At 41.1% G+C, this 9,248-nt stretch overlaps 2 non-coding genes across 2 annotated transcripts; one reads left to right on the forward strand and one right to left on the reverse strand.

Moving 5' to 3' along the window:
• Positions 1-5,359: 5,359 nt before the first annotated feature.
• Positions 5,360-5,432, reverse strand: trnak-uuu (transfer RNA lysine (anticodon UUU)). Its single transcript has one exon. It is a non-coding gene; the product is annotated as a tRNA-Lys (tRNA).
• Positions 5,433-6,964: 1,532 nt separating this feature from the next.
• Positions 6,965-7,036, forward strand: trnaa-ugc (transfer RNA alanine (anticodon UGC)). Its single transcript has one exon. It is a non-coding gene; the product is annotated as a tRNA-Ala (tRNA).
• The last annotated feature ends 2,212 nt before the right edge of the window (positions 7,037-9,248 follow it).

Here is a 9,248-nt window from a genome sequence, read left to right on the forward strand (position 1 = left end):
CAAGATCCAATGGAGGAGCGTGTCGAAGATGTTTTACATTTCTCATTATTTTTGAGCCATCTTCCACATTCACTAACTCAAAAGACTTACAAGAGCTGTTTCTCAATAACACATAGCGAGTGTCTTTGAACTTGGCATCCAATTTACCGTTGTCTAGGCCAGCCACAAACACTACATCACTGGCCTTGAAGTTGTGATCCCTTTGATCGATGTGTCTCGTCTGCATATAATTTCATTTTGTGTGCGTACTCCTCATGATGTCTATGGAAATCTTTTGTCTTTTGAATGTCCCTTGGCTCTTCTTCTTTCTTTTCCACGTTTGGTAGTTTAGTCCGGATATCACGTCCAAAGATACGATTAGCTGGGCTTTCTCCAGATGCCCTGTGAGGTGTTGATGAATAAGCCAGCGGAATCTTAGGGAGTTCCTCTCTCCATTTTTTTCCTTCTGTCGCAGCTGCTCTCAAGGCCTTTTTCAGGTATCTGTGATAATGGCAAAATTTAAATCTTTAAATTTTGCCATTACTGCTCGGATAGTAAGGTGATGCACGGATGTGTTTAATTCCACAGTTAGTCAGAAATGATTCAAACAACTGTCCTATGAATTGCCTGCCATTATCTGTTACTACCTCTAGTGGATAACCAAATCATGCAAAGATGTTCATCAGCTCTCTAATAACTGTGGCTGAAGATATGTCTGATACAACAACCGCCTCAGGGTAAGAGGTATAATAGTCTATGAGAGTCAATATGTATTCATTCTGAATGGGACCTACCAGATCAATGCCCAATTTTGTCCAAGGCCTTGGTGGTAATTCAAGTGGTTGGAGAGGTTGATCCTCCTACAATGGCTGATTCAACACACAAGTGGAACATATTCCTGACTAGTCTTTCAACATCACTGTCCATGTTGGGCCAGTAAAATTTCCTTCTCAGGTACTGTTTTGTATGAACCACACCCTGATGTGTCTCATGTGCTATTTTCAATGCTTGTCTGATTTTTGTTTTCTGTAACACAATCCTCTGTCCTCTTAAAAGCAGTCCATCATATGTAGATAACTCCAACCTACACCAGTGGTATGGCTGAAGTTCTTCTGGAATTGGATTAGGCCATTGTCCTTTTTCCAATATGGACATCAACAATTTCAATGTGTCATCTTCGTTTGTTGCTTGCTTAAGTTCCTCAAATGTCAGTGCATGCAGTTCATAAGTGCTGATTGAAAGCACTCTATCAACATAGGTGTCTACATAACCAGTGTCTTCTGTGTCTGGTAAAGGAAGATGTGTTAATGAGTCTGCGACACTGGTTTTCCCTACTATGTGTTCAATTTTGTAATCTCAATCCAAGTCTTTGTATCCTGGGTGGTAACAATGTTGCCTTTTTGGGATTGAACATGTAAATGAGGGGTTTATGATCTGTTTGAAGTGTGAACTTGCCTCCCCATAAATATGTCCTAAAATGTTCCACTGCCCAAACACAACCCAAGGCTTCACGCTCTATTTGCGAGTAATGCCTCTCTGTTGGGGTAAGTGAGCGACTTGCATATGCCACTGGCTTGTTCTGTCCATCTTCTTGTCTTTGTAGGAATACTGCTCCAAGCCCTACAGGACTCGCGTCACTGATCACTACTGTTGGCGCATCTAGTTTGAAGTATGCCAGACACGGTTCAGTTACAAGTGCTCTTTTCAACTCGGCAAAGGCTTTCTCAGTTTCCGATGTCCATTCTCACTTCTGTCCATTCCTCGTTAGTTTTCTAAGGGGTTCTGATATATCCTCATAATTAGGAATGAATTTCATCAAAAATCCACAAGTGCCTAAGAACGAGCACAAAAGTGCAACATTCTCAGGTCTCGGTGCACTGCAAAGAGCTGTCACCTTTTTTGGGTCTGGTTTTATTCCTTCTGCAGTGACCAAATGTCCCAGTATCTCGATCTCTTTCAGGCCAAATATACACTTATCTTTATTTAAAGTTAAGCCTCTGTCTTGGAATCTTTGGAATACTTGCCTGAGCCTCTGTTCTAGTTGTTCTTCATTTTCCGCATGTACTACAACATCATCCATATACCATACAACATCTGGTATTGCACACAACATCAAGTCCATAGCCTTCTGACTAGCCTCTGGGGCACTAGACAAGCCAAAAGGATCTTTTCTGAAAAGGTAACAACCCCTGTGTGTGATGAAGGTAGTCAGGTGTCTTGATTCCGGGGCCCACTCAACTTGCCAAAACCCTTTTCAAGCATCTAACTTTGCAAAAACTTTGGCTCCTTGCACTGCTTGCAATATGCTGTCAGCCGTTGGTACTGGATATCTCTCTCTGATAACTGCTTTATTCAATTCTCACAGATCCACACACAGTCTCACTTCCTTGGTGTCTTTTTTAGGCATTATCAGAATATTTGAGATCCATTCTGCATCTTCATTCACGTCTTCAATAATTCCATCATCCAACATTTTATCTAACTCCTGATTAACAGCTTCTATCATTGGATAGGGTACTCGTCTCAGACTTTGAGCTACTGGCGAAACTTTCTCATCTACTGTAATCTTGTGACTGTAACCCTTGATCTGTCCTAAACCTTTAAAGAGTGACTCATATTCCTGTGGTAAGCGCTTAAACCTCTCTGAAGACTGGTCAACCGCATTGACAGTGTCTCCTACATTCAGAATCTTCAGATCAAAACATGCTTTTCTTCCCAACAACGCTTCTACATTTCCTTCAACTACATAGACTTTGTCCTTTATTACATTTTTCTGCCATTTCAGCTGTGCCTCGAAGTAGCCAACACACTTAAGTGGACTAATTTGTGCATAGGCATAAAATTTCTTTTTAGTCTGCTGAAGTTTAGTTCTGTGTGCAAACACTTTCTTTAAAAGTTCTACTCCAATGAAGTTTCTTTGACTTCCTGTATCTATCACCATTTGTATCTCTTGGCCATTTATTCGAACAGTTTCTTTACCTTCAGGGTCAATGGAATTAACAAATTCATCTGAGTCTGAAGACGGTTCTTGAAGTGCTCGCAGTTTTGTCCCTTCCTTATTTGTATTAAATTTCTTTTCCTGATGGGAACCGTCTTTCTTTCTACACACTCGTGCATAATGTCCTGTTTTCTTACAGTGTAGACATTCTGCTGTTCGCGCTCCGCATTCATCTGCTTTGTGCGTTGTTAGTCCGCACCTGTAACATGTAATGTCAGCCGTCCCCTGTTCTTCTATATCTCTAGCATGACTGCGTCCTGCTGCTCGGCTTTTGTTTGTAAAGTATGGGCGAGCGCCCCGTTCAGTGTCACTGTGGTCAGAAAGCATTCTTGAATTTGCTTGAGCTGCTTCATGAATTCTAGCGACTGTAAGAGCTCTTTCTAAAGTCAGTCTTTATCCTGCAGCAATTTATAGTCTCTTATGTGCACATTTTTCCACAAGTTGATCTCTTAACATGTCAGATTCCAATACTCCAAAGTCACACGATTTAGCCAGTCCTCTTAGTGCAGTCACAAAAGCATCAACAGATTCGTCCTGAGACTTCTCTGCCTAAATTTATGCCGTTCCAAAACCACATTTCTCCGCGGTGTAAAGTAAGCGTCTAAGGCAGCTACAGTCTGTTCATATGTACCTTTTTCTCCAGGGAGGTTGGCGAAAATCCGCTGCACGGGAGCTCCGATACAGTGCAGTAATGTAGCACGTCTCACGGCATCCTGAGCTTCTGTAGATCCACTGGCTATTTAAAAAAAAACTGTACGGCTCCATCCATATCTTGTATTCCGTATACAAATCCGGTGCTCCGAGGTTCAGTAGAAGCTGGGCATAAGCAAAGCTTCTCGGCGCGGCTGCCATATCTTCCATGGCGCAAGCTAAACGAAAAGTCCGAAAATTCAGAAGTTCGTTTCTACCAGCAAGAAAACTAAAATCTGCAGTGTTCTGCTCGCTTTGAATCCGTCAAGCACTCATCTCTCGTCGCCATAAATGTTGTGTATCTTAATAAAGAGACGTTTTTATATTATTTTAACTATTTTATTAACTACACAGATCACACCCTTACACCATATATACCTGCTTTCTACTCTCGTTCTGTTGTCTCGCGATGTCTACTCACTATACTACATTTAGCAGGATTTCTTGTTGCAGTTGAGCTCAAAGCTGGAGATGATCTCCATATTCTACCGCAGTAACTAGTCCGAAACGTAGGACACAATACACACTTTTTAAGTGAACTCAGGTTGTTAAAAAATTAAACCACCGATCTGTCACAGAAACGTATCCCGGTCTCCCGCGCAACAAGCGGGGGTACTCAGCACTATACTAAAGAGGAGCGCTTGTCTGCAGCTGAGCGTCAGCTCTGTTTACTGTCAGCAGTCATTTCCTCATTTCCAAAGACTTTTTCACCTGCCCTCAGCTTTTAAAGACGGTCATAAACGCTCAAGAAGTAATTCATGTCATTTGGAAGTCTGTTTCTGTTGTCTCAGCTCTTGATAAAGAAAAGCCGTGCGTGGGAGACTCCCTCTCTGAAGAAGTTTGCCGTCACCCTGCGAGGGAGAACCAACTGAACCACTGAGACAGTTAACATTAAACACGTGAAATGCGAGATGTTGTGATTTTTTTCCCGCTTAAGGCTTCTATCGTTTCTACTCTAACGAGAAAGACCTCTTTATTAGAAGTGAGATTTTAACAAACGTCTCCAGGGTTAACTGCGACCTGAACGCAACGCCTAAGACCACCAGCCATCTTGCCTGTGGTATTTAGAGCAGTGCTCAATAAAAATGATCAGAAACCGAAAGCGCTTCTTATCCGGATCAGTATATTCCGATACCACTGGTTCTACCGAAGAAATAAGAAAAGCCGAACTCAAAGCACTGTGTTGCCATTACGGGTACTCTGTCTGCAGCTGTTTTAAGATCTACTCACACCGTGTTGCCATTAAGGCTACCTAGTTAAAAAAAACTTATCGTCACCTTTTTGAACGTGATTATTGGACACCCGTTAAATCTCCACCTTGGTTTCTTGAGAGATCGTTCAGCGAGCGAGTAATAAAAAACTACGTCGCTTCCAACCTCTGCTGTCACTGTAAACTCGGACGTGATGTTCTGCAGATGTGCAGTGTGCCTTTCCTCTTGTCGTATTCAAGAGTACTCACTGTCTGAGCTCCTCACTGCGTGTTCTGTACTCTACTGTGATTTAATTTAGATGATTACGTGGAGTAGAGTGACAAGATCTACTTGAACATTTTCGGTTTGTGAAATGAAACACTAAATACACTACTGTAATGACAAGTAATGGACATTTAAAATAACCACAGTAAAGCTAGAAGAGTGAAAGATAAAAGACTATTTAGAATGACATTCACAATAGAATTAAAAACGGCACAGCCGCCCGAACAGGGACTTGAACCCTGGGCCCTCAGATTAAAAGTCTGATGCTCTACCGACTGAGCTATCCGGGCTCTGAAAGAAGATCGACACTGTCGGGATCCTCGCAAGTCACCTGTCTCTTGTGCCGAAGAGCAGTCATACCTGACCCGTCTGGAATGACCACCGACAGACTTTATCCAGAAGCGACGGCACCACTCCCAGTAGAATGAGTGAGAAATACAGCATGACATGGGTAGTTAAGGGGCTCCCACAATCCATCTTTCCTCACATTACTGATTTTTTTTCACATTCAGATTTTTTTCACATTTAATAAAATCTTTTTATCAACAACATTAAAAAGAAAACAAATGGAACATTTTTTGGAACAATAATTAAAAAAATCTTTCAATGCCTTGGTTGTATACGTGTGCACACCCTTTATAAAGGGAGTTGCAACAGTGCTGAAATTTAAAGAGCATTTCTGTAGAGAAAACAGCATTTTTTCTGCCTTGATGTTATAGGGAGCCTGTCTTTTAGAAATTCTATTTCTTAACACCTTGCACAGCCTCCCGGCAGACTAACAAATATTTTTTTGGAGAAATTGGCTCACACACCGGAAGACACTAACGTTTATTTACGTTAGAGTATGTACAACTCAGGCTTTAACAAATGTTCATGATGTTTCACACGGGGTGTTACCTGTTGTAGTGTTTCAAAAGATGTGTTAGCGGACCACAAATTATCTTGAAAAGATTTGGGTTTGTACTGGCTGGGATTCAAACCCGACTCAATTATTTGGAAGGCGCCTGTACCACCAACGCACTTCCGAGAAGCACCTGCAAATTATCACAATCCTCTCTCTCACCTACAAAGTTATGGAGACACATACGTCCAATGAAAACTAATTTTATTCACTCAAGGCTCCACTCTTTTGTTGTGATGTCATTTTAATTGATATTAGCTTTGATAAGGTGTCGTTTTTGCCTCTTAAAGTTAAAGTCAGCTCCTTTGTTCCTGGTATAGAAATAACATGTTCCATCTTTGTTTAAAAACACCACTAAAAGTAAATTATTCAGCTCTAACGCCTGTGTGCATTGACAAGACATCTCAAAAGGACTTATCAAATAAGAACACGATCCTGCTTGTTACCATTCCTGTGGTTGGGGCGTTGTTTCACCCTTTTATGTTCTTCTACAATATTTGCAGACAGGGCTTTATCACTCGAGTTGTACAGAACAAGTGTGCATCGGTCCATGAAAATCATCAGTAGTGCTGTTTTTCTATGCATAGTTTAATCAAGAGCACTTAAAAGATGCAAAAAGCTTTCAAATAAAACAGAATTGAAAGACAGTCGAGTAAGGAGGTAGAAAAAAAGCACTCCCCCGTCTGGGAATTAACCACCGTCGCACGTGTGACTGGATACAAAAATAATAGATTAATTTGTGCCCAGTCTCTTGAAGCTTCAATGCGATTATTTTTCCTTCCTTATTTCTTCATTCCCATGAATTTATTCTGTAGTAGAGGAAACGCGAAAGTGGGAAACTGCAGGCATTCTTCGTGAGTGGTGGATTGTGATCAGTGAGCATCTGCACATCTCTAAGTCTGTTCCTTTACGTTTTTCATTGGGGATGTAGCTCAGTGGTAGAGCGCATGCTTTGCATGTATGAGGTCCCGGGTTCAATCCCTGGCATGTCCAGGTGCTTTATATTACAGTACTCACATTGCAATCTTCTGTTGAGTGAGAACTCTTTCCTTGTGTTCAGAGAGAGCCAGGTTTACACAACTAAATGCAGGCACACTCGACGTGCTGCAGAGTTGCGCTGCTGTTTTAAATGTACCTCATTTAGTTCTGTTAAATCCTAAATTATTTGAACTTACCCTAACCCTAATAATTTAGTTCAAATTCAGGAAATCCAGAGATTGCTTCACACTTGCCGTGGCTGTTGCAGAAAACACCTCTTGAATCTTACCCGGGATTTCTTGAGAGATCATTCAGCGAGTGAATCCTCCTTCTGAACTCCGCACTGTCCTGTACTGCTCTCGTGTAGATGTGAAGCGCAGCCATAAACACACTTTGAACTTTTTCCGTTTGTTAATGAAAATGCAAAAGAGCATGACAAGTATTGATCGTATAAAATATCCATGGCACAACTCGAGAAAGTACTGAAGGACGACACATCGACTTTTGATGATTACAAGAGATTCAAGAAACACAACCGTCCGCACCTGGGTTTGGATCCTGAATGCTAGAGTTAAAAGAACATAACCGACGTTTATGACCAATAAACTCTCTAAATTGTCTTATAATTTATGAAATAAAACACTTTCTTAATAATTACTTACTGATGATAGACGATTTATTGAATTTTAACAAAATCACAATTACAAACTTTTTCGGTTAAACTGTTATTCACATACTCTAACGTAAATAAACGTTAGTGTCTTCCGGTGTGTGAGCCAATTTCTCAAAAAAAATATTTGTTAGTCTGCCGGGAGGCTGTGCAAGGTGTTATAAAATAGAATTTCTAAAAGACATTCTCCCTAAGCTTAAGGCAGAAAAAATGCCGTTTTCTCTACAGAAATGCTCTTTACATTTCAGCACTGTTGCAACTCCCTTAATAAACGCATACAACCAAGGCATTGAAGGTTTTTTTTTTAATTATTGTTCCAAAAAATGTTCCATTTGTTTTCTTTTTAATGTTGTTGATTAAAAGATTTTATTAAATGTGAAAAAAATCTGAATGTGAAAAAAGGTCAAAATGCTATTGAAAAAAATCAGTAATGTGAGGAAAGATGGATTGTGGGAGCCCCTTAACTACCCATGTCATGCTGTATTTCTCTCTCATTCTACTGGGAGTGGTGCCGTGGCTTCTGGATAAAGTCTGTCAGTGGTCATTCCAGACGGGTCAGGTATGACTGCTCTTCGGCACAAGAGACACGTGACTTGCGAGGATCCCGACAGTGTCGACTTTCTTTCAGAGCCCGGATAGCTCAGTCGGTAGCGCATCAGACTTTTAATCTGAGGGCCCAGGGTTCAAGTCCCTGTTCGGGCGGTTGTGCTGTTCTTAAGTCTATTGTGAATGTCATTCTAAATAGTCTCTTATCTTTCACTCTTCTAGCTGTACTGTGGTTATTTTAAATGTCCATTACTTGTATTTACAGTAGTGTATTTAGTTTTTCATTTCACAAACCGAAAATGTTCAAGTAGATCTTGTCACTCTACTCCACGTAATCATCTAAATTAAATCACAGTAGAGTACACGCAGTGAGGAGCGCACACAGTGAGTACTCTTGAATACGACAAGAGGAAAGGCACACTGCACATCTGCAGAACATCACGTCCGAGTTTACAGTGAGAGCAGAGGTTGGAAGCGACGTAGTTTTTTAATACTCGCTCGCTGAAAGATCTCTCAAGAAACCTCGGTGGAGATTTAACGGGTGTCTAATAATCACGTTCAAAAAGATGACGATAAGTTTTTTTTTTTAACTAGGTAGCCTTAATGGCAACACGGTGTGAGTAGATCTTAAAGCAGCTGCAGACAGAGTACCCGTAATGGCAACACACTGCTTTGAGTTCGGCTTTTCTTATTTCTTCTGCAGAACCAGTGGTATCGGAATATACTGATCCGCATAAGAAGCGCTTTCGGGTTCTGATCATTTTTATTGAGCGCTGCTCTAAGTACCACAGGCAAGATGGCTGGTGGTCTAAGGCGTTGCGTTCAGGTCGCAGTTAACCCTGGAGACGTTTGTTAAAATCTCACTTCTAATAAAGAGGTCTTTCTCGTTAGAGTAGAAACGATAGAAGCCTTAAGCGGGAAAAAAATCACAACATCTCGCATTTCACGTGTTTAATGTTAACTGTCTCAGTGGTTGCCTCGGTGATTGATGGCTCTTCTCCCTCGCAGGGT

Source organism: Lepisosteus platostomus, chromosome 5 (assembly GCF_059453375.1).
Source record: "Lepisosteus platostomus isolate fLepPlt1 chromosome 5, fLepPlt1.hap1, whole genome shotgun sequence".
NCBI lineage: Eukaryota > Metazoa > Chordata > Actinopteri > Semionotiformes > Lepisosteidae > Lepisosteus > Lepisosteus platostomus.